Source organism: Varanus komodoensis, unplaced genomic scaffold, assembly GCF_004798865.1.
Source record: "Varanus komodoensis strain SLA01 unplaced genomic scaffold, ASM479886v1 scaffold37, whole genome shotgun sequence".
Taxonomy (NCBI): domain Eukaryota; kingdom Metazoa; phylum Chordata; class Lepidosauria; order Squamata; family Varanidae; genus Varanus; species Varanus komodoensis.
The window spans coordinates 1,884,187-1,910,337 of NW_025335889.1; the positions used below are offsets into that span (position 1 = coordinate 1,884,187).

At 43.0% G+C, this 26,151-nt stretch overlaps 1 protein-coding gene across 1 annotated transcript in view; it reads left to right on the forward strand.

The window, feature by feature from the left end:
* The window catches only part of PREX1 (phosphatidylinositol-3,4,5-trisphosphate dependent Rac exchange factor 1), a 263,982-nt gene that overhangs the window by 74,208 nt on the left and 163,623 nt on the right, over nucleotides 1–26,151 (forward strand). The window lies entirely within an intron of this gene.

Consider the following 26,151-nt stretch of genomic DNA (forward strand, 5'->3'; position numbering starts at 1 on the left):
AGACAATACATTTGCTACCTAGACTGATGTTTAAAGAAAGGCATCAGGCTTAAACAGGAGAGCTGCAGTTTGACAGAAAACTATGTGGTGTTTCAAATCCAGCTTCGGTGGGTAAAAGTCCCTAAAGAATTCCACTCTAGCTGAACTATTTGTCTAAGTATGGCATTAATCCCCATCCATTTACTCCTTGTTTGGGTGCTTTCATTCCCAATTCACACATTCCTTTGTCATACAGACTAGCAACTGTGCCTTATAGTGAATATATTAAGTCCTTGGATTATAGTCTGACAACTTCCCCGGAAAAAGGATTGACAATGAGTTCTTAGGACAACTTAGCTACCATAAATTAACCAGAAGCTCTGTGAATCAACGTTAGCTGCGGCTGCATAAGCAGCAATTACTTGCTTGCAGCTAAATCAACACACCCAATTCACAGATGGGATGGGGTGTTCAACTTAAACCCACTGACCATAAGTCCTTCTCTGGTACTGTTAAGGAGCCAAAATGTGCTGGCAGTGGGGCCCATGCTAACTTTCCTGCTTCCCAGGCCAGCCAATATGGGAAGCACTTAGGGGACTTCAGCCTGCTTCTTACCAGAAATGTAAGTCTTGTATGCTTCCAGGCATCCTGTGCAGAAGACTGTGATGCTGCAGGAGTAGTAGTGGATTCTGGCCATAGTGGTTCTCGCCCATCCTCTCATAGAGCCATCCCAGAGTTCAGAAGGGCCCAGGGTCTATCTAGAATTATAACTGCTGCCTGTAACTGTGGAGACTCCCTGTTGGTCAGAGTAGACTGGGTAGGTCGGACGAGTGTTCTACTTTATAGAGGATATTCCTCTGTTTGGAGGGCCATCAGAGGATACTTCTCCAGATTTGGTTTTGAAATGAAAAACATTAAGAAGGGGGAGCAGGGGCCTTGGAGTTGCCCATTGATATCCAGGTAGCAGACTGAGTAGGAACATCAGTCACCTGGTTAGCCTGTCTCTGCACTGTGAGATGATCTGTGTGATTGTTATTAGGACTGATAGTGCATGAATGTATCAACATATGCAAAATGATATGCATATGTTGCTGAGGTAATGCCGAGGTAATGGGCTGGATGAGGGCCAATAAACTGAAGCTCAATCCAGACAAGACGCAGGTCCTGTTGGTGGGTGGTTCGGGCTCCGGGGTAGGTGACTTGGACCTTGTTCTGAATGGGGTTGCACTCCTTCTAAAGGACAGGGTCCACAGCTTGGGGGTGCTCCTCGACCCAGATCTGTCTTGGAAAGCTCAAGTGACTGCGGTGGCGAGGAGTACTTTCCTCCAGCTTCAGTTGATCCATCAGCTGTGTCCCTACCTGGAGAACAATTGCCTGACAACAGTGACACATGCATTGGTTACTTCCTGATTGGTCTTCTGTAACGCGCTCTACATGGGGCTGCCCTTGAAGACAGTCTGGATACTTCAGATGGTGCAAAATACAGCTGCCAGGTTGCTGACAGGGACTGGGTGTTGTTCTCATATAACCCCAGTCCTCTACCAGCTTCACTGGCTTCCCATAGAAGTCCAGGTCCAATTCAGGGTGCTGGTTATCACCTATAAAGCCCTTAACGGCTTGGGACCTGGATATCTAAAGGAACGCCTGCATCCATATTTGCCCTCCCGCCCCTTGAGATCGGCTGCAGAGGCCCTTCTCCGGGAACCCTCCGTGAAAGATATTAGGAAGGTTTGTACCCAGAGGAGGACTTTCTCTGCGGTGGCGCCTCACTTATGGAATGCGCTTCCCAGAGAGGTCCGCCTGGCGCCGTCGTTAATTGTTTTTCGGCGCCAGGCCAAGACCTTTTTATTCAAACTATATTTTAATAATTATTGATTTTATTTATTGGTTTTATAATACTGAGCAAGGATGTTTCTAGATTTTATATATATTGTATTTTATATGCATTTATTTATGATGTTGGAAGCCATCCCGAGGCTTATGCAAATGGGACGGCATACAAAAATTCCAAATAAATAAATAAATAAGGACATGTTGTCTTTTGTCCTCCTTTCTGGTGACATATTTGGGCAGACTACAAATCGCCATCCTATTTGTATAAAGCAGCTTGATAGCACACAGTCCAATTAACAGACTTGGCCTACACCTGTTTACTTGGAGTAAGCCTCCCAGTGTTAAATGGGACTTACTGTCAAGTACATTTCCAGAGGATTACAGCCCGCAGATGCTTCCACACAGGACGTCTTTTGAGCATTAAGCCTGCTGATTCTATATACAAGATGCTCCCAAAGACACACAGGACGTGTGCTAATCCACTCACCAATCCATGACTGGTTCAAGTGGCAGCCCAAAGCCTAGCAGGATCAATAGAAGTAGCAAAGTATAAATGAATGACTATAGGTTAAAGCTCCCTATTCTGTTCTCCTTCTCTGTTGATTTAACACTGTGGTGTTAACTGCCTTGGGGAAGATGTCTTTCTGGTTGCACTTTCCCAGCAGAATCTTATGCATGTTTACATAGAAGCAAGTCCCACCGAGTTTAATGGGGCTTGCTTCATGGTCAAAGCCAACCCCAGAGTCTACAGCCTTTGGCAAAGTGCCAGCTGCTGGGCCCTTTCCTGCATTGCTAAACCAGCTTGCTTGGTAGCAAAAGTAGGTGGCAAACATTCTCAGGGCATCAAGTGGTTGGGTTTGGAAGCTGCTACCCCGCAGTGCTCTTAACATATCACTGAGTTGGGGGATTGTGGAAAAATTAAATGGCAGTGGCTTCCAGATCCAACCAGCTGGTGCTAGGGGGGGAATTGTAAAGGAGACCTCAGGTGAGAATTGCCAGTGGACCATGTTGGAACACTGGAACCCTAATGGTGCCATGCAGGGTGGATCTGGGCCTTTTTGAAGGTGGCGTTCATGCTTAAGTTGCAGTTGTGCTGCAGCGTGATCCATTGCATGTTCACTTGGAGGTAAGCACTTATATGAAACAGTGTAATTATATGGAGGGCTGGTATCCCTACCAAGCCATGAAGCTCACTAGGTGATTTTGGGCCAGTCACTGACTCCCAGACTAACCTAGTAGAGCACAGGGGTGTTGTGAGGTTAAAATGGTGAGGACGCTTGCTTGTTTCCTTGGGTATCTGGTAGGAAAGATTGGGTGGAATATGAATGCAGTATAAATGAATGAAATGGAAAATGGAAATAAAAATGTTGTAATCACAGTTGTAGAAAATCTGTTGCCGCAGTGAAGTGATTTTTCTTTAGACATTAATTATGATGCTATTGTGTTTTAATGTAAATTTACAGCCAGATCAGTTCAGCCTGATAATAACAGCCTGCCCAGCCTCGAAGAGAAGTTGCAACATTAAGGAAAATGTAAAGTAATCCTGCAGAAATGTGTTTCTTATTAGTATCTAGCAGTTTAGTGGAATTAAATAATTAAAAAGTACCTTCCCCCTCCCCAAGTGAGTCTTAAAAGTGCTGTTATACTTATTTGAAAACTGCTTCCTGCTGCATTTCTTGTTCATTGGTGAATAGTTTCTGCATCTACCTTTTTGGATTAGTAGCAGAGTTCTTGTGATAGGAACTGGACAAGAAAAATAAACTTCTACAAGGCTTCTTTTGTTTTGTTTTTACTAGCGGAAATGTGGTCGAACATTTACCCTCCTTCCTCCTCGTAGGAAAGCATACAAAAAGTGTGCAACAACCGAAAGATCACACGGCAAATAGAAAAATGGCTGAGCAGGACCAAAGCACCGCTCCCTGGCACTGGTGCCTAGTTCTACAAAATGCAAAGAAGGGAAGTGCAAGTGCTTTTCAACCAAGCAACCTAGACCATTCCTGGCTCTGGATCTTATCTAAACAGCCCTGCCAGACCTTTCCTGCAAAACCATTCCAGCCAAGCAATGCTATGTAAAAGGTTTGGAAAGAAGCGGTTAGGATGGTGCCATTAAAAAAGTGAGTTTTCTTAAAGGCTTATAGGGTCATACTTAATGCTAAACACAATGTGTGTTGAAGGTTAGTCTCAATGATGCAGTATATGTTTTACAAATCTTATTGATTTGTTTAATGTATCCTGCCTTTTGACCAAATATTGTGCAAGGCATCTGGCAGTGGTTATTCAAACAATATTATCATAGAAGAATCAAATTATCTCTGTGATTTTGAAAAGCACATAGCAAAAGGCAGCACAGAGCATGCAGATAGAATTTGTTAAAGGCTTGGGCATGTAATTTTGCATGCACTCCACGGATGACCCTAAAATAGTAATATAGATGCCATATAAACATCTGGAGAAATAACTTCCAGAACTTGAACATCACCACCAAGAAGGCCCTTCAAAACATGGAGACCCTTGCAGATGGTTCTCAGTTGACAATCTGAATAGTGGATAGGTTTGTATGGCAACAGGTGAGCTCCTTCAGGTATTTGGATACCAGTCTATTTAGGCCATAATAAATTAAAACCAGGATTTTACTTGTACCTATAAAATATTGGTAGAGAGCAAACTGTTTTAAGCACTGGCAAAATATGATTGGTTCTAGCTGACTCAGTTAACAGTCTGCCTGCCATATTTTGAGCTAACAGAAGTTTTCAAACAGAATTATTAGGAAGTCTGTCCCGCACATAATGTGTTGCACAATTATAATCTCTATATTATTAATCATCAAAGAATAACTAAAGCTACTAAAGTCCTCCTATGCAAGTTTAAATAGAAGAAAGGCTTGTGACTCCAGAATTGCATAGCATTGCACCCTTAGTGTCCTCTGTAGCTCTCAAGTTGTTTCTGTTAATGTGAAATACTATGTTGTGCATCCATAGATTTGCTTTGTACAAGGAATGAAAAATCTAGGGTGGCCATGTGACCTCTTTTACAGAGGATACAGAAGAGCTACTAGAGGACTGCCTAATGACCTACATTTGAAAGTGAACTTTATCTGAAGGGCTGTCCATTTGAAGTCCAATTTAAAGATAGCCATCCGTTGGGCCCTGAAGTTGCTCATCAACGGCATCTGGATGGCAGACTTGAGCAAGGCATACAAGTCGCAGGACATACTGTGATGCTTGGTTGTCATTGTCTTCCACTTACTGTCTTGTCTTGTCCCCTTTTTAGTGATTCTTAAAGTGGCAACAGCATGTGTGACCTTTATGGAACTGGGACCAGAGTAGTTAGAAATGCTGGTTTGTCACTCTCATACATGCCCTCTCTCTTAAAAGTTTCTTGAACCCTGGATAGAAAGCTCTCTCCTTCCTTTATATGTGGCTGTTGCCTGTAAATTTTATATTGCCTGTGCCTTGGATTACTTTTGCTTCCTCTCGTTTGTTGTGCGTTCATTAATGTATTTGACTTGTGAGATGCCCTGTCATCACTTACAAGATGAGCAAGGCCCAGTTAAGTAGAATGGTAAAATAAGAAGGATTTCAGTCAGGAAAAACTAGCATTTCAGAAATGGCAACTGTTTGATTAAGAAATATCCACAGAGATAAAGACAGTTCTAAGACACAGCTTTGAGATACAAGTGAGCAATGAATACTATAGCAAATTAAATGTCTCGGGTGCACAAGAGGGTGTTTGGCTAGGGCTGAAAAATTGAAGACGTCAGGACAAGGTGTGTTTCTCTGGAGGCTGCAACTAACTCACTTTTTTAATTATTATTTTTATTTGCATTACTCACATGTAACCATATGCAAGATCTCTGGTGGGAAGCAACTGGAGCAGGGCCACTGATGAGGATGCCTGTTTGGCTATCTTTCTAGTTCAAAGAAAGGGGAAGGAAGTAGTTGGTGGCTGCCTAGCAACTGCCTGATTTCCATTTCTACCTGGAAGTGGCTGGAGAGCTCTTCTGGTGGTTACAAAAGACAGCTGCCCATTGCGGTGGCTTCCTCTTTCAGACCTCTGGAATTTGCAAAATGACGAGACAGTGGTATTACCAGAGTGCGTTGTGCATAAAATGTTCCTGTGTGAGTCATCCTAAGTCTGATTACACTTGCGCAGTGCCAGTCAGAGGAAAAATGGTGCTCTGCTCTTCTCCAACCTGGAGTACTCCAGATGTTTTGGACCACAACTGCCATCATTCCTGGGCATTGCCCTTTTGGGGGTTATAATCCAAAGCATCTAGGGAGCATCAGCAGTGGGCAGAATGCTGTACATGCTGTATCCCCATACCTGCCACCTAACACTGGTATCAAAAGTTGCTCCAATAGAAAATAGGCAACAAGTTTAGTCCTACTTATTGCTACTTTTTCAAAAGTACATCAACAAAACTTTATATTGGTTGAACAGATTAATTCATGCATGATATTTATTTACACAGCATTGCCTTGCAGTCATACTACAATACCTGGCAAGGTACTTTACCTGATCTGAATCTACCTGGATAGTATGATTGTCTTCTGAATCCTTCTGAGTGCCACTTCTGAGGGAGGCAACAACAGGGAGGTACTTCTCAGTGGTGGCCTTCCAATCGGGGAATGTCATCCCCACTGAGACCCACCTAGTGCCAACTCTGCCATGCTTTTGGTGCCAGACTAAGACTGTTCTTTTTTGCCAAAGTGTTTAGAGGTATTTAATGGCATATGGGGGATGTTGAAGTTGGTCCAGTTATATCAGACAAACAGTCTTAGCTGCTTAAATTGTTTTTAATTAATTTTGTATATTAAATTTTATCCTGTTTTAATTGTATTGTAACTTTTGTGTTTTTCTTGAATTGTTGTGAACTGCTCAGAGAGCTTCAGCTATGGAGTGCTTTGGCAATAAATAATGATTCAAATTAATGCTTTTAAAATAAGGGATTTTAAATGGAGCTGTCCACTCTATTTTTATAGAGCTGAGTGGCAAGCAGCTTTATATAATCATTCATCACTCTCAAATTTCTCTTGCAACTTAATGCTTTTTCTGTTGGGCTGGATACCTGTGAAATTGCTCCAGAAATTGATCCCTCCTGCTTATTAATCTGCTTACAGCTGCATGGGGTTATGATTATTATTATAATTATTTGAAATACGAACTTTGCAAACTACAGAAGTGAATCTACACATCAAACAAAAAAAATCTTTATTCAGTATAAGCATCATATTTTAGCACTTATTCAGAAAGAGGAAAAATTTTCAGTTTCATTGCATTTATTCTTTCCATGGGTGAGAATGTGAGTTCCCTTCCCAGGACTAATAGCAACTCATGAGGGAGAAATTTTCATTTGGACTGTGTTGTGGGAGGAAAAGTTTAAATTGTCCTTTTCAGTATAAGGTAAAGGTTTCCCCTTGACGTTAAGTCCAGTCATGTCTGACTCTAGGGGGCAGCGCTCATCTCCATTTCCTAGCCGAGGGAGCCAGCGTTTGTCCGCAGACAGTCTCTGTGGTCATGTGGCCGGCATGACTAAACACCAAAGTGCACGGAACGGTGTTACCTGCCCACCAAAATGGTACCTTTTTATCTACTTGCATTTGCATGCTTTCAAATTGCAAGGTTTGCAGGAGCTGGGATGGAGCAACGGGAACTCACTCCGTTGGGCAGATTCGAACCGGCAACCTTTCGATCAACCAGCCCAGCAGCACACTGCGATCAACCACTGCGCCACCTGCAGTCCCCCCTTTTCAGTATATGGAGGTCTTAATCCTGATTCCACTATACTTGCTATTTATCATTTTAAAGACATTGATACAATGACCGGTGAAGTGTTTGGAGTCTTATGTAGTCTAAGAGAAGAGGCATTCCTTCTAGTATGAAAGAGAAGGCCAAATGCCTTTTGCGAAATGGCACCTGCCACATGTGGTATGTCTAAATATATATATTAATTACTAGAACATTCTTTTAATTTCAGTTTTTTTAAAAATTACTGGTTGCACAGAAGCAACTTTTTATTAGATTGAAAGATTTTTAATCAATTGATCTAATTATCTAATGGTAAAGCCCTGACATTCACTGATGGCTTGAATGCAAAGTTTTGCAGTAAGAATTCATTTATTTATCTGGCAGCAACTGAAAACTCAGCCTGAGGTAGGGAATTCCAGGAGGCGTGGTGGATGGACCACAAATTCTCTGGCAATCTCAGAGTGTTGGTTTTATTAAATTCAGGGGTATTTTTCCATTTCAAATAAAAGCCCTGCTCTGTGTGAACTTGCCACGGTTGGTACTTGGCTGAGTTTACGGCTGCGATTAGGACACTGCCAAAGACAAAATTCAATCCAGTGTGTAAATCGGGGAGTGAAGTGTTAATTAAGCTATTTGCACTGGCTCAGGAAGCTTTGGTTAGAGGCCCCGGGTTGGCCAAATGACCCAGAGATGCTTAGAGGGTGGGAAGCTGGGTAAAGGAAGGGGAGCACTGGGGAAAAGTAGCACGTGGGAAGCATCTGGAGGGATAGTTTTGGGTGGCAAGCCCCACATCGAGGTATCGCCTGAATGCCAGGAGCATCCGTACCAAAGAGGAGTCCTTGTGTACATTTCTTGGCCGGAATGGAGGAGCTGTTTTTCAAAAGCTAATGAAAGGGCAGTAGAGGAAAGAGAAACTTGGAACTCTAAATGAATGGGCAGCTTAATGCAGACAGGCAGTGCATTGGAACGTCAGACTGCACAGTTAGGTGCTTTTGGTAGAAAGGACTATTCTTAATAGTGGGGTTAGGAAGCTTGGACAATTATGCCAACTTTTAAAAATCCATGGCTGTCAAACCGCCTGTTTTCATGGCAAAGGACTTCAGTTTCCAGAGGTCTAAAAGCAGAGCGGCTGCTGTGCTCATGGCTCAGAAAATGTCTGTTTGGAAGAGCACAAAGTTTTCATACTTTTTGACAGCTGAAAAAGGAGGATCAGAACACTCGCTGGGTGTTCTGATCATGGCTAGTGGTTCAGCCTGGGAGGTAATGGTTGCACCCTCACTTTTGATGGTGTGAAGCAGCATCAAAGGTAGGCATAGTTGGGCATCTGCTGAGGGTCCACAGTCCAGCAGGAGCCCAGTGAGAAGACCTCTAGGGTTGCCATTTTAATTTACCTATTCAGCTGCTCTCACTCTGGTCCTGATGGGTGGTGAGAAGGAAGAGCAGGAGATGCTACAGGTTACTTGCTCCCTGTCTGTCAAGCAAAGAAGTGTATCACTGATAAAGAAAGAGGTTGAGGAACAATAGCAGCTGGTGACAATGGTGGCAAGAAGGTAGGTTCATGGTGGTAGAGGTTTATGGTAGCTTCAAGATACTGATGATAGAGGAAGGGGACCCATTGAAGATTTCTTGCCCAGAGGTTCTTAAAAAGCTAGAGCTGGCACTGGATAATAGTGCACATTGCTTAAGTTATTTCAAAATATGGCAAGCCAGCACCACTGGGGTTGGGGTTCTCCCCTGCTAGTTCGGTGAGTAGAGTCCTAGACTTGTGCCTCAGAGTGCTGGCTGAATGGCACCATTGATCAAGGCTAGCTTTTCATATCCAGGTATTGCATATAACCTCAGGGAAAGTTGCACAACCAGCTTGAGTCTCTGATTTTCCAGGTTTCTTGAAAGTTTTTCTAGCTTCCTTGCAGTGTGAGCATGCCAGCATCAATGCTCGGATTATTCTGCAGTGAGGGGGAAGAAGGGGAAACTTAATATTTTTGTGGTGCATTTCCCTTAACTATTGTTTTAGAAAGCCATGGGAATGTGTATGGGAAATTTGGAAAAATTGGAGGGAATTGGGGTAGAAAGGAGGAATTTGTGGATTTCAATAAGTTTTTTACTCATGCATTGAGGGCTGCTCAAGAAAGCTCTAATTCAGTATTCAAAAGACTGAATGCAGCTGTTCTTAGGCTTCTGTTTCTCACAGTACATTGACCTTGAGCTGGCTTTCTTTTGTAAATCTGCCACCTTTTGCATGTGAGAAAAAACAGGTTTAAATGCACGGTAGGTTTGTCTTAGGCTATGAGATATGTCTTGCAGCATGCAACCTTTTAAAAGAGCATTCTCTTTCTCATAAGTGGGCAACTGGGCATACCTCTTTTAAGATGGTGTTTGCTGCCTGCAAACTTTACACAGAATTCTGTTTATTTAAAAAAAAAATCTTCTGGCCCATTACTCAAAAGTGTCCTTTAAGTCAAGCAAAGTATTTACTTACAATGATTAATCAACAAAGATATCAGATATTAGATATATCTTTTATGCCAGTTTAATTGCTGTAGCTTCATGCAAACTATTCTGGGAGTTGTGGGTAGGTGTAGGTCAGCACTTGTCAGCCTAGTCAGTGGTGAGGGTTGATGGGAATTGTAGGCCAAAATATCTGGAGGACCGTAAGTTTTCCTCCCCTGGTATAAGTGCTGAGTGTTCTCTGTTTGGTATCCCTAACACAGATCTATGCTTTTCACAGTTCAGCATGTAGAACAACCTTTGCTTATGCAGCTTAAAATGTGTAGTAGTGCAGACAGTGACTGCCCAGATCTGGGCAAACCTCTTCCTCCAGTCATTGGCTGTGTGGAAGAAAGTGCAGGATTGTTCTGCCAGCCTCTCCTTGATACATCTAGGGCCATGCCCGTTTATTTTTTAATCTCCAAGTTTGGCTCACTCTAAGTCCTATGTGGCAGGTGAAAATGGCTCCACTCTCAACAGTCTGGGAAATCTGTAAATTGGCTGCACATATCAGAAAGCAGCTGGGGTTGATATGATTGAATATTCCCTGACCTGGCATGACAGGGACGACACTCGGAGAGATTCTTCTTCTATGAGTTTTACTCTTCTTTGTGAGAGGAGTTTTTGGTACTGGGCAGGTATCATGTGAGCTCCTACCAGCAGTCTGACATGATACAGGCCAGACACTGGTTTACTACTTCAGTGACAAACAGTAGTAAACCCTACAACGAAAAAATGGTTTATGGCATTCATCCTGCTTTTTTCCCTTGTGGAGGAGAATGGTGGCATCTATTACTTCACATGTACATCTATGTACAGATCTTGTCATTGCACAGATGAAATGCCTGGCATTAACTGAGTTTGGGGCAGACCGACACATGTGTTGCCGCAGATGGAGCAAACAAGAAGTACTGGTGCATCCTGAATCAGTCCCTGTGCATACATACCAGTTCATATAGGGTGTATACAACCTGGATTCCAGTGCATTCCAGACTGGCTCCAGTGAATCACAAAGACTGAAGTCACAAAAGGCACCTCGGGCATCCTGCCAAGTCATCAGAACAGGCCACCAACAGGAGTTCCCAGAACAAGGCCAACTCTATGGGAATGCTGGGGAGGGTGGATTCTTGATTAGCATTTCATTGTAATGTACATTAGCAAGCTTCTTTCCTCTTCAACTTGCCCTTTATGTTTTTAAAAAGAATGGTCTGATTCTTTTCCTTGATCCAGAGGAAATGGGCATTTGAGGCTGCCTGTGATATGATTGTGTTTTTGCAAGAACAGGCACTTGAGGAAAAAGTAAAGATGGGAGGGGATGGCTTTGCCTTAATCCTTTAAACTAAAGGCGAGGGAGGATCTGGGAAGTGGTGTAAAGAAGGAGTGGTGCCGAAGAGAGCGAAATTGTGCACTTCCTTAGTGCCCATTGTACAGTAAAATGGCAATGCTTGACCCAGTCTGTTGGTGGCTGCCTGCAGTTTGCTCTTGGACAGAGGTGACAATCTGTTTTATCGTTTACACAAACTCTGAGATCCAGCAACTAGAACTAGGTGCAAAAAGGACACAATTAGAATTAAAGAACAGGGTACCTCGGAAGACTTTAGAGGATCAAACAACACATTAAGCTGAAAGTAGAGCATGTAGCTCAGCCTTTTTATTTACTTTAAAGTAACTGTGTGCATCCCTGATTCAAATTGACTGTAAAATAATAAAAGGATAGGCCTTGTAACACTCCATGTGTTTAATGTAGTAGTTGTTGTTGTTAGTCGCAAACTCGAGTCCGACCCATCGCGACCCCATGGACAACATTCCTTCAGGCCTTCCTGTCCTCCATCATCCCCCAGAGTCCACCCAAGCTCACGCCGACTGCTTCAGTGACTCCATCCAGCCACCTCATCCTCTGCTGTCCCCTTCTTCTTCTGCCATCTATTGTTCCCAGCATAAGGCTCTTCTCCAGGGAGTCCTTCCTTCTCATTAGGTAGTCAGAGTATTTGAGTTTCATCTTTAGGATCTGGCCTTCTAAAGAGCAGTCAGGGTTGATCTCCTCTAGGACTGACTGGTTTGATAGCCTTGCAGTCCAAAGGACTCGCAGGAGTCTTCTCCAGCATTAATGTAGTTAAATGCCCCCTATTCCCAGCCTCAAAATCTGTTTGCAGTACTTGAACTGAATTGAGCTTACAACCTTTCCATGCAAGAGTCTAGTCATGGTTATTCTAAGCTTTCTTAATTGAGGCAGCCTGATTTAAGTAGGAAAAGGTCATGTTTGTCATTAGCATGTTGAACAATTGTGAGTCAGATACCCTTGGTGATAGGCCCAGATATCTACCCACAGGTCTTGATAGACCTTCCACTCAACTTTGCTTTAGAAGGTCTGTGGAAGTTGACTTTGTTTAAAAACGATGCAGAGAAGCTGGAAGGGATATTCAGAGGAGGGCAACAAGGATGATCCAGGATCTAGAAGCAAAGCCCTGAAAAGAGAGATTGAGGCAACTGGTCATGTCCAGCCTCAAGAAGAGAAGAAGCACTCTTAAAAGCACATCAAAGTCTGTCACAAAGAGGAAGGACAAAATCTCTTCTTGATCATCCCAGAGTACAGGGCATAGAATAATGGACTTAAGTTACAGGAAACCAGATTCCAACTAGATTCCGGGAAAAATTTCCTCACTGTTAGAGCAGTACAACAATGGAACCAATTGCTTAAGGAGGTCATGGGCTCTCCCATGCTAGAGGAATTCAAGATGTAACTGGGCAGACATCTGAGTGAGATGATGTAATGTGGTGTCCTGCAACAGCAGGGGGCTGGACCCCGATGGCCTTCTAAGCCCCTCCCAACTCTGCTGTTCTGTAATTCTGTGATCCTTCTGACTGCATCAGTATTCCCATTTACAAGTACACGAGTACGCTGGTGGTGCTCATTCCTGCTTTCAGCCGAAGTAAGAAGTGGCAGGGTTCAATCTACTCATCCATGAAATGAGCAAGAAGAGAGAACTGGACTATGGTCAACCTCAGACCCAGCCTTGTTTCAGTATCAGACAGATGTCTTATTGTGGCCAAGGAGTGTGAATTTCTTCCATCTAAGATGGTCTGACCATCAGACTAAGTAGTAATGTAAAGCAGGAGTGGGCAATTTGTGCCCCTCCAGAAGCTTTAGCCTACAGCTACCATCATACACATCATTGTTCATGCTGGCCGGTGCTGATGGGAGTTGTAGTCCAAACACATTCAGGGACACATTAGGCTGAGGAGGACTGCTCTGACCACTAGTGAAAAGCTGTGCTTTTTGGGAAATGATTGTGTCTGCCTCAGGTCCATAATGGCTGCTGAGAATTCATCTGTTTCCATCTAGTATTTATACAGATAGAAGAGTCCCTTTCCTGATGTAAGGAAAGCAGTTCCTCCACCATCCTGGTCATAAATATTAGCCCCTCTCAAAAAAAAAATTGGCACCGTGAATGGAGAGGTTCGCATAATTGTGCCTTTTGCATAGTAGCTTGGGTTTTGATTGCTTTTCCAGTTATACTTAATGGGCTGATATTTTAGCTTCCAGACACTCATACACAAAGCAGTTGTCAGTGTCTGCCAGTTTCCTGAGGTGGAAGAATCCACAGTAAGAAGAACTCAATATGCATTTGGATTTCAGCCCAGTGAACCATATTAACAACACATTATCGTAGATACTAAAGAGAGGAAAGGAATGTGTCTGGTTCAAGGTTTCCCTCCTTCAGTCAGATGGAAGAAGCTCCATCATCCTAGCTTGGAGAATGCCTCTTCTTTCCACACAAGTGGCGGGAGGAAGGATCATAGCCCACTGGCAGTACAGCTGCTCTGCATGCAAAAGGCCCCATGTTCAGTCCTTGATGTCTCCAGGTAAACAGGCCAATAATTGCAAGTGATGGGAAAGACCTGTGCATGGCTGAGAGAACCACTGTCAGTTAAAGCAGACATGACTGGATTAGATGACACCACCTGAGGCTGTTCCCTCGTGGTATTTGTATTTTGGGGTTTCACCACACACAATTCTCTCTGTACTGCCCAGTTCATGTCAGATTTTGCCTATACAGTTGTGGGGAAATGGAAAGCCTGCCTGTACATTGCTCACCATGACAGATTTTGTTTATTCTTGCGCAAGTAGACAGACTGATCAGCTGTAGTCATTCTTGTTTCGTGTAGCAGTCCTGATGACCTCGATTCTCTCATTGGAATTTAGCAACTGGGTCAGTTGAATTCTAGCGACTGCTGCCAATTTGCAACATGTACTTCCCTTGTGTGTAGAATGCAAGCACACCATTTGGCTGCATTGTGCTTTGCTGTTTTGACGCACAGAAGTTCAGGAACTGGAATGTCATATAGGAAGAATGTCAAAGGTGATAGAAATGATGCAAGAATATAAGCAGTATATGGCATCCATTTGCATGACAATGGAACCTGGAAAACTGCCTTCTAGCTGGTCAGACTATAGGTCCACCTAGTTTTGCATGGGGCCAGTTCATGTGTCACAGTAAGCCATGCTGAAAACAACCCATGGTGGTTTGGTTAATTGTTTGCTAACCATGCTGTTGACAGCTGATCAGGTGTTTGCTGGCTTGAGTTGGTTTGTTTCCAACTTTCTCCTACTGTTTGCTTCCAATGATTGCTTCTCATTATATGTGCCCTGGCCTCTCTATCTGGGCTGTCATTCTCTCTATTGTGTCTGTCATTCTCCAAGGTTTCAGTCTGAAGCCTTTTCTAGCCCTATCTGGAGAAGTCAGGCATCAAACCTTGGAGCTTGTGCACCCTGAAAGCTGGCTGACTGGCTGGCGGGTTTCCTTATCCTGTCATACTCTGATTCCTGTCATCCCTCATTACTGTCTTTGTTATGTAGGGCTGATGGGAATTGCAGTCCAACAACATTGGAAAGGCCAGAGGCTGTCCACCTCATCTTAAAAGTATCTAATGAAGGCCAGCCCAAAGATGATGCCCCCTTTCTTATACAGAAGCAGATTGGATTGGCAGTTGAATCTTATTTGCATGTTAATGATGGGACAGCAGCCTCCCATTGGCCTGAGGACAGGCTGTGTGATACAGCTCTGTTTTCACCTCACTGGCCCTCCCAGAATCTGCTCTGCCTGAAGGCTGCCTCCCTCTGTCTTTGTGTGACTCTATAGATTCCAGACTCCTTCATGGATCACTGCCTTGTTGTGGCGAAGGGGCTTGCGTAGCTATGAGCCATGCCGTGCTGAGTGCCAAAGGATTGAGGCCTTTGATTTGTGGTTCTGGAGAAGACTCCTGTGAGTCCCTTGGATCACAAGGCGATCAAACCAGTCAGTGCTAGAGGAGATCAACCCTGACTGCTCTTTAGAAGGCCAGATCCTGAAGATGAAACTCAAATTCTTTGGCCACCTAATGAGAAGGAAGGACTCCCTGGAGAAGAGCCTAATGCTGGGAACAATAGATGGCAAAAGAAGAAGGGAAGGCAGAGGATAAGGTGGCTAGATGGAGCCACTGAAGCAGTTGGTATGAGCTTAAGTGAGCTCTGGGGGATGGTGGAGGACAGGAAGGCCTGGAGGAATGTTGTCCATGGGGGTCGCGATGGGTCAGACATGACTTTGAGACTAACAACAACAACATAGATTCCAGAACTTCCATGGTCACAAGATACTGCTATTCACTTACCACTGTCCTGGGGAGTGAGACATTCCAAAGCAGCATTTATCCAGGCCTGGCTTCCTTTGGGAAGAAAGATCACTGAAACCTTATGACATTTGCAGGTTTATCAGCATATATTCAAGTATCTATAATATTTGGCTTTATTTACAAATATGCAAATAGTGACAAACAGCAATTCTACTGCTCGGACTTCATATTTCTAAAAAGAGAGAGACTTGCACACCTAAAGTGTCTTCTGGACTCCAGAGCTCACTTTCTGCTTGTTTCGTTCTTTTTCTTACTCCGTCCATGTTCACATGGAATGGAGTTTAGTATCCTGAATGAAGGTATGTCTTGCTTGGCTGGAACACAGACCAGGAGCGCTTGCATCCATATATGCCCAGCTGCCCCTTGAGATCGGTGGGGGAGGCCCTTCTCCGTGAAAGAAATTAGGAGGGTGGGTACTCGGAGGAGGGCTTGGCGTTATGGAACGCGCTCCCCAGAGAGGTCCGCCTGGCGCCGTCGTTATTTGTTTTTCGGTGAAGACCTTTTTATTCAAGCGGCATTTAACTGTTAATATTATTGGATTTTATCTGGCCAGGGCGGCTTATTTTATACTGTATTGTTGTATTTTTAATTTATTTTAAATTATTTAAATAAATAAATATGTTATATATATATATATATATAAATATTTTAAATATATATTATATATTTAAATTAAATAATATAATTATTTTTATTAATATTTTAAATATATATTATAATTATTTTTATTAATATTTTAAATATTAAAAATATTATAATTATTTTAACTTAGTGATGTAAGCCGCCCCGAGGCTTCGGCGAATGGGGCGGCATAAAAATGTTTTAATAAATAAATAAACAAACAAACAGACAGACAGTTTGTTGCAGATCATCCTCAGGCCCCCTGCTTGAAAGTTCCTGGTGTTTAGCCTTTCTAGTCCTACTGAAAGGACATAGCTGTACTCAGGAGGGCTTGGCTACCTACCAAGCACTGGCAGTTACTGTCAAGACCACCCGCTGAGGCAAGGCAGACGTTGTTTTCATCCACTGGAATTCCCTCTCTGCTGGTCAAAGCCAGAAGAGACTTGTAGTTTAACTGCCCTGTGGGGTTTACATTGTGATGTAACTGATGTTATGAAAGGGAGCGATGGGGCAATAGCTGGCAAAGGCTGAAGAAGACCGACATTTGGAAGCAGCAGGAGCCATCTGCGTCTAGCAATCTCCTTCGTCTGGCAGTTTGCAGTGTTTTTTTTTTTTTTTAACGTTGTTTTATCTTAGCGGCTTCTTTAGCTTTCTTTCCTTCTCTGGAGGGAAAATGCTATCGCTGGCTGTGGTGGAACCTGGCCACTGTCGACTCCTAGGGCTTCAGCACCACCTGAGCATCGGAGCTTCTACGCCTAGGATTCTCCTCTTTCATAAAAGAAGAGAAGTGCTTGAATGGGGCTTGGGGGAGGAATTCCCTTGTAGTCCATGGGAGTGAGTACCACACTGGAAAAGTCTCAAAGCTGGCACACTGTACTGGTGTTCTTTGATGTGTTTTATGTGATGAGGAAAGTGGGAATGATGATGATGATGATGATGATGATGATGATGGCAATTCTTTCACAGTGGGTGCTGAAAAAATGGACTTCAGCCATATGTTATCATGGTATCAGTGTGGAACTTCTCCCATGTAAAAAATACTGCCAGTTTTTTCAGATGGGAGTGAGTTCTGCAGCTCATTTCAGTGTTTAGCTGCTCTGCTGAATGTGTGCAATTTGAAAATGATGGCTGGGCTGCTTAAAACAAACAGAAACCTTTGTGCTAGAGGATTAAAATCAACCTTTGAGACTGCTCTAAATTGCAACTCTTAACACAGACTTGTCTCTATATGTGTTAGTTATAGCTCCCAACATTTCTAGCGCTACAAATTATTGGGAGTTGTAGTCCAGCAGTTTTGGAGGGCATCAGGGTTGGGGAAGGCTGCTCAAATGCAGCACACATGAGAGAGGAGAAATAGGATTGCTGAAATAGTATTTTAATATCCACGGTTTCTTGCCCTGCAGCAGCAGGGTCCCAGTGTACGCAAGGCAATTTTATAGGGAAAACATCTCACCTGTTCTGCTAGAGCTTATGTTTTGTGAATGGGAAAAGGTGGAGCACTTGGCAAAAGCAAGATGTGCTTACTGTGCATTAATGCTGATCAGCCAAGTCTTGTAGACCTCATATACTTCTTACTTCCATTGCTCAAGGACTTAGGGTACTTGCAGGAAAAGCTTTTATTGTGCAATCACTCTGCTTCATTCACAGAGTTTCACAAGTGTCTGAACGTCCGCTTGTAACCTGCCAGTGTTTCCCCACTGTTTCCTCCATATTTTTGCATGCCACAAATAGTCCATCAAAGACGGGAAGATGGGAGAATTGCAACATGTCTTTCAACGGGGGGGGGGGGCACTAGGAGCTGTCTCTCTGGAAGCATTCCCTCCTTTTAATTTCAGGCCATTCTTGAACATTTGCTAAAGTAGTCGCCCACCATTGCATACTTATTTGCAGATGTGTTGCACTTACTTCAGCAATTTGTCTTCTGCTTTTCATTGTGATTGTGACACTTGCTTTTTTTTTTTTCCTTTTTCTTTTAGAGAGCAATGATTATTGTGTTTTATTTGGTGCTTATCCTTTGAATTTCACTGGTGATGCAGTTTGGAATGCAAGAATGATGCTCATGTAGGCTGACCCTGCACCATTCATAGCGATTTTGATTTCCCGAACAAGAGATCGTTTTGTCTTGCAAAGCAAGAGCTCTGATGGCTGTGTCTTGGCCTTGATAAGCAAGTCTGATGCAAGCTGCCCTTTGTTCAGATTTTTTAAAGGGTGCATCAGACAACTTAAGTCTGTTCATCTTTTTTTAAAGACTTGTCTGAGCCATCTAAAGCATTGACATCTTGTGTAAACATGCAGAACATATTTGAAGGTTAGTCCCAGTCTCAGCCATTTGGGAATCTGGCAGTTCTTTAAGGCAGACCATAGTACACAAGTACATCATTCAGAGAATCTGTGGATGACAAGATGGTATATTAAAGTGTCAATAAATAAAGTAAATAAAAATAAGCAAATATTACATTGATACATCAGCCAGTGGTGTTTTATGAAGCAACAGTCCATTAAGGGTTTCATTATGTCTTGTATAAAAGACTTACACAATCTTGAATATCCTGCAATTTGAGCATGCACATAGAAAAGGAAGAGAAAACAACTCTTAAGGTATTTCTGTGTGTTCATGTTTTAATATAGGAGGAAGATGAGCCATCCCAAGCTTGAAATTAGCCACTCACGTGGCTTCTTGGATCAAGTAAAAATTGATTCTGGGCAACCAACTGTGGTGCCACCCATGAGATGGAGCATTCAGATGCAGCAGCCATTGCTCTGTAATGCATTTTCTCTTCTGGGAAAGTAATAGTAGTGCAGGGAATAGACTTTAAGCATATGGAGCTGATGGTGGGTGAACATTCCCAAAATGACTATTATTTGCAAGGCCAGACTAGATTGATTGATTGATTGATTGGATTGGATTTCTCCCCTGTCTTTTGATCCAGAGGAATTACCCTCACAGTGGACATTAAAAAGAAATCAAATATGGTTGATCTGACATCACTGTGGGGTACTATTGCTAAGGCGGCCACTTACACATGCTAAAAAAGAGGAAATGCATCACTCAAAACAAATGAAAAATAATTTTGTAAAAATTGCATATAGTATTTTATCTTTAGATGTATAACTGGGAATATTTGCTATCACTTAAAATAGCAGCATAATCCATCTCACTGTTGCCGAGGGAGATTGTGTCTTGGGAGGCTGTGTGCCTGCCCAGTCTGCTATTGAGGTCCTCACTCTTGGTGAGCGTCTTCAGGGCACCTGCTCGCCACATCAATAAGACGGGCTTGGACTTATCAGCCCTTTAAATAGAGGCCACTCTCAAACAGAGGACTGTCCACCGCAAAGTAGGTTATGGCTTCGCCTCCAACATACATCTCCGTTGGGTTTTGGGTTTGGTTGCTTTTGGCCACACCGGATTGCATTGCATCATTAGGTCTTTAACTTATTAAGTGCACAGTGACCGTAGAGAAATACTGAGTCCGAGCTCCAACCATGGAAAAGTATTAGGGTGCTGGAGCTGGGACTCTGACTTTGGAGTATCCTCCCTACATCCTTGCAGCCAATGTGGATTCTTCTATAGTGGTTGCAGCTCTGCATTGCAAGACTGACCCTGGAGCTGGTATTGAAGGTCCAGGAGGAGTGGTGAAGAATAAGGGTTAGGGACCTGGCAGTGCCTCCCACTCCTCTCTGCAAGAGCCAGTATAAACACATAAATGGCCAATTCACCCATCATTTTGAAGGAAGAGGAATGCCTAGGCAATCCTTGTCTCCATGCTTTCATTTCCATCATTCATTGGATGCCTATAATCTTCTGAAGTTAGACAGTTGCAGGCAGCCACATCGGATGACACTGTAAATCTGTGGAACACTTTTGTGCAAAAGGAATAGGCAAGTTTAAAAAAAATGCCATTGGACCCTGACAAAGGGAAATGTATTTTCCAAAATGTGTTGGGCAACAATAAAAGTTCTTTTCTACGCACTGGAGTTTCCTTTTGTCTCATTGGTTCTTCTGCTGTAAATCAGCAAACATCTCCATCTACAAAACCAATAATTGGTAGAAGATGCATGCACTGTTTTCACTTTGGGAGATTGTAACTGGTTCTAGAATTTTGGGGACTCTTGTGGATGGTCTCTCAGAATCCCTGCTCAGTGCCAAATCTGGAAGAGGCAGGATGTGCAGAACCTTTAGGGCAAGAGGCCCTCCGCTGGTGTTGGGGTCCTGGTGAAGGTCTCGTCATGGCCAGCCTCAGTCCTGAAGAGAAATCCCCCCTATGTCCGAGATGAGAGAAGACTTCATTTGGTACCAACCCCCCTTCGTTTGTTTGTTTTTGCATTTTTAAATTTTCAAAGCAAAATAATGTAAAGTGTGAAATGGAGGATGCGAAGAATCTCCTCTTAATCAGCCTGAACCAAAGGAATAGGATTAATGTGATTTCTGCTTTCTGTTTATGGATTTTCAATTATTAGAAAAAATATATTACTAGGAATAAAATTGCAGCATATATTAGTCACTAGCAGAGCAGCAAATTCTGTAGAAGAATGATAGTTGCAGATTGCTTCTTTTCCAAAATGGATTTACCATGTTAGATGAAAAAGGTCTTTCTTCCATTAATAAAATCAGAAGTGGGAAACTGCCAGATGATCTTACACTGCATCTCCTGTCACCCTGACCAATGGATATGTTGGCTGCTACTGATGGGAATTAGAGTCTAATAACATCCGGAGGGCTATCTCCTTTGCTTCCACTTATGTAATAATCATTTGGTAGTAATTAATATCAAGATGTAAGGATAAAGAAGATGCAAGCCCTGCATTTGCTTTCTGAGTGAATCAGAAACCCGGCTCTTACAGTTGTGAGGGGCTTGGATGGCTTTTGGGCAATTGTGCTGGTGAGCCAGGAAAGAACATTCTTACTAAAACAGGGAATTGGCTGGGAATAAAAGGCTCTGGACCAAGTTATCTCAGAGGCCCCCTTTACCCATGAAGGCAGCCCTGGTCTTTATCTTCTGAGGGAAGGGATGCTGAACAGACCATGGCCTGCTGAGTGAAGGAGGGCCTGTTGGTTGTGGTGCCTACTGTGTGGAATGGTTTCCCCACTGAGATCAGCAGGATGATTTTCCCCCGTTGCAGAGTGTTTCTGTCCATGCTGGTTTGCAGAGGTATTGTCAGATAATCCTAGTTATTTTAATGAGACATTATTGTTCCCATTGTTGTTTCATTGTTTTGATTGGTTTTACTGTATTTTATCATGATTTTATATTTTAAGCAATTTTGGCATTTTTTAAAAAAATGAAAAAAAGCATAGAGATTCTCTGAAATAAGTCAATCAGTCAATCATTGCTTTTCCCCAAACTGAGAAGGCCTCCAGTCTGTTCTTTAAATACAGTAGGGACTTGCTGTTACTGAACAGAATCTTGTTTCTTCCAGCAACTAATTTTGACAAGGGGCCATTTTGCTGGAAATCTGTTTGCTATCTAATAAAATGAGACTGCTGAGGAGGTTTGAGGTATTTGGCACCTGTTGGCAAACTAAAATGGATCTTGATTGAGGGACTGGAATGCAAAAAAGAATAAGCAGCATCTCTCTGGAATTTAAGGACTCACTGGAATAATTAGGGGTATCTATTTATGATAGATTCATTGAAGCAGGTGTTCTGGGACAGGAGCCTGAATGGCATCCAGTGGCATTGAGAATTCTCACCTCCCTGCTACTGACATCTGTAGAAGTTACCTTAAATTATGTTCTGGTCTTTATATAACTATCCAGCTAGAAACAGCCCATTGGCATAGACTTTGAAAAGGTAAATGCATGCACAATAATGTCAGCATTATAACAGAGTTCAGTGTTTTTCCGATTTTCAGATGAAAAGAAGAAAACTGAAATAGTTGCTTGTCCAAGAGTTCCTTGTGGTCAAGGTCCACACCACCTCCTTGAGCAGTGCTCAGAAAACACGTGCATGCAAATACAGGCTCTTAAGTACAAACGTAATATGCTACCAATAACACCCCACCCTTCTCCAGTAAACTGTGGGACCAACACTAATTTTCTGGGTAGGAATTGAGCAATTGTAAGGGTATCCATTGGCCTTGCCTTTCTGAAAGGTGCTGTCAGCATTGCCCAGGTCATCCCAGCTGGCCTGTTACAGCACAGTGAACAGATTTACAACTTACAACTAATCAGTTACATGTCCCTTTTCCCAGAGCACCCTCTTCTGCCACTGTGGCTGATTTGTGTTGGTACTTAAATTCATTTAAATGGACCATGTTTGACATTTTTGCTACCTACTTACCCACACACACACATTTCAGATTGTGCAATCATAACAGTGATCTCCCATGTTGCTCCAAGGATGAGCATTGTTGTCTTACTCATCACAGCCTTTGTTATGCTAATGATTCCTGTTTCCAGGTGTAAACAGCCTGCTTTTTTAAAGGGTGGTCTGAAACTTAGCTAGGAAGGTTGCAGCCTTGTTTCCAGGCTGCAGTTTCACTTCCCATGTTGCTGATGTGTGGCAAGGGGTGGGTGGGAGAGTGTTCCTTGTGGTCTGGAAGCAGTCTCCTGGAGCGTACATCATCCAAGCCAAGGAAGCAGAGAGAAAGGCCCTCTGTACCTGGAAATGGATGGGATATCAAGTTTCCCCTTGAGGTTACATCCAGTCATGCCTGACTCTAGGGGGCGGTGCTCATCTCCTTTTCCTGGCCGAGGGAGCCAGTGTTTGTCTACCGACCGTCTCCGTGGTCATGTGGCTGGCATGACTAAACACCGAGGTGCACGGAACGCTGTTGCCTGCCCACCGAAGTGGTACCTTTTTCTCTACTTGTATTTGCATGCTTTCGAACTGCAAGGTTGGCAGGAGGTGGGATGGAGCAATGGAAACTCACCTGATTGTGCAGATTCGAACCGGCAACCTTTTGATCTACCAGCCCAGCAGCACAGCAGTTTAAACCACTGCACCACCTGCAGTCCCTTATCAAGAATATGAAAGTGCTTATGCTGAAGCAACTGCTGACTTGAATGGCCCACAAGCCTAATTTTGCTCCCGATCTCTTGACAGAATGAGTTGAGCCCTGGAAAATTCTGGGCACACAGGAAAGGAAATACATCTTCATAAAGAGTAAATCAGTGGTTTTACTCTATCAGCTAGTGGTCCACATTCCATTTGGGAGAAGCTCTTTGGGGCTACATTCTAGTGGTGGGTGGTACCAAAGGCAAATGGAAAGGACCAAGAATACAATCAATGCTGGCATGTTTTAGCTTAACACTCTTGCTACCAATAACAGAGTGTTAGGAGAGGTGTTAGAATGGTGAAAATGCACAGAAGCTAGGAAATTGCCAAGATTGGTGGTTGTGGAATAGGGGCATGGTCCTTTTGGTGATCACAGAGGGATGGATTTGGACCCCAAGAGAGCTGAATTTGGCCTCCACCCCTGAGACTCTCTAAAGCTGATATAAATAAATGGTGCATAGCAAGGGCCACCAGCATTGACTTGGTTACAGCAAATTTGTGGAGAATAAGCCTGTCAGTCGCTACTTGTTACAGTGGCTTTATACTGAGGCTGTAAGAAAGCTCTTGAGCTAGTCTGTTCATCAGGCATAATATAAAGGTAGTGATATATCAGGAGTGCAGAAGGGAGGTTAAGATGCACGAGAGAAAAAAGGCATTCACTATGCACATAAGGAACCATTTGTGATACATGAGGATACACCATAGCCAGATCCAGAGGCTTGTGCTTGGATTTTGTTCCTGCAACTGAAATGGCTTTTGCAACTGTTGTTTTGGATGAACAGCAGTGGCATTTGAAGCATTTCCCATGTGGGTTCTCCTTTGCTTGTTCACCTTTCCCCTGGAACCAAGAGCAAGTTCATCATGCAGGGGTCAATTACAGAAAATTGCACATGATGACAGTCAGAAGAATCTGACCCTCCTCTTAATTCCTTCACCTCTTTCCTTTTATGCCTTGAATATTGTAATTGAACATAGTGGATTTTCTTCTGGAACAGTTTATCTGAAATCGGCCTCACCTGCTACCTCTCATCTCCCTTTGTTATAGAGAGAAGGAGTTAATTCTCCCTCTTTTCTGGTAGCTATTGTTATAATCACTCTTTCCTTTCCGTTGGAAGAGAAAAATATTCCAGGCTTGCAGAGAGTTCTTTTTAAAATTTTATTGCAATGAAAGGAACAGAAAGGAATGGTTTCCTTCCCATTGTTCTGTTCACCTGAACACATGTTCACACACTCCTTTTGAACCCTGCTCCCGGCTGGCTGCTTGTTCCCTCCTCCTTTCCTCAAATTGGCTAATAGGGTACTGAGAGTTACTCTCTTTCCGCCCGCCTACTCCGCGCTGCCCCAACACCTTCTTTCCAGTCCAGCCCTGCCCCCGGTGGGCTACAGTAGTCTCATTTTGTTCTGCCCGGCTTGTCAATAAACAATCCGGAAGCATTTGGCCCTCCTGCCTGTTCTGCCTGTTTCCCCAGACCTTGTGCTAGCTGATTTTGGCCCCTCCCTTCGGGCTAAGTAATTTTCTTTGTTACCCTTTTAAATCTCTTTACTCCCTGGTTTCAAATCATCCTTTCACACCTATCACTATGATAACTAGGCGCTACTCTTCAGATTGGAGATTATTTGTTCCTTGAAAGTCAGTATTAGTTAAGTGCTTTGGATATTACCTTTGTGCATGATTAACTATCAGGAGTCCAATACAGAAATACAACCTTAAATACAAGAGAGACAATATTCTAGCAACAAACACTATCATGTTACTTAGAGGAAATTACCTAAACTACTTCTCGCTGAAATATATTGTCAACCTATGCCTTGTGCTTAGCACTGAATGAGAACAGGTCTTCTCCTCCAAGGAATATATAGTTTAAAATTGGACATAGGGGAAATAATGGAGGGGGCAGTGGAGGCCGGGTGAAGAGAAAAACAATGCACTAGGTTTCCAGGCCAGAAAAGCAAAAAGATGTACTCCTCTGTATATTTCACAGTTAACATAGTGTGTTGACTCCCACAATTAGAGAGAGTGGCCACTCATGGAAATGGCTTAAAAAGAGAGAGGCAAATTTGTAGCTGATGGGTCTTTCAGCAGGCATTGGCTTCAAGAGCTAAATTGAACTGTCCTATTCAGAGACAGTTATACTATTCCCTCTAATACTGAACTTAGGCATGATTCCTACATATTTGGGCCACTCATTAGGAATGCAAAAGTACATTAGTTTCTTTTTACATAAAAATAAAAGAAAATTACCACCCTTCAATACCACCCAAATTGGCTGAGAAGAGTGAACTTCCAGAATATGTAGGGCAATTTTTAGGGTTGTCAATTGGTGTCAAAATATATTGGTTTCAATATTTGTTGGGGGACAGGGGTCAAATTGAGGGCAGGGAGAGTAAGGAAATCAGTTTCTTCATGACCCCAAATGCTCCTTGTAAGCATGTGGAGGATAGATTAAAATTTGATGCCATTGTTCCATGAGATTTTAAAAAAAAGCCCTCCCTGCACAATCCAAAGATGCTAAAGGAGGAAGATAAGGGTGGACAGAGGGAGAACTTCCACCTTTTCTACTGGGAAAACTCCCTTCCTTTCTCTGTAGACAAAGGAGACAAGATGGCAGGTGAACCCAAATTAGACAAGCCTGTTGGGATCGATTAAAATGGTCCAGGCATAAAAAAGGAAGAGCTGAAGAGCTTTTGCCATTAATACTTTCCCACAGTTGATTCCCATACAAAGAACGTGAACCAGGCTTTGGAGGAACTGTGAACAAGTAAAGGAGAGGTGTTTTTCTTCCATGTTAGGTCTGGGTAAAACTATTTGACAGAGA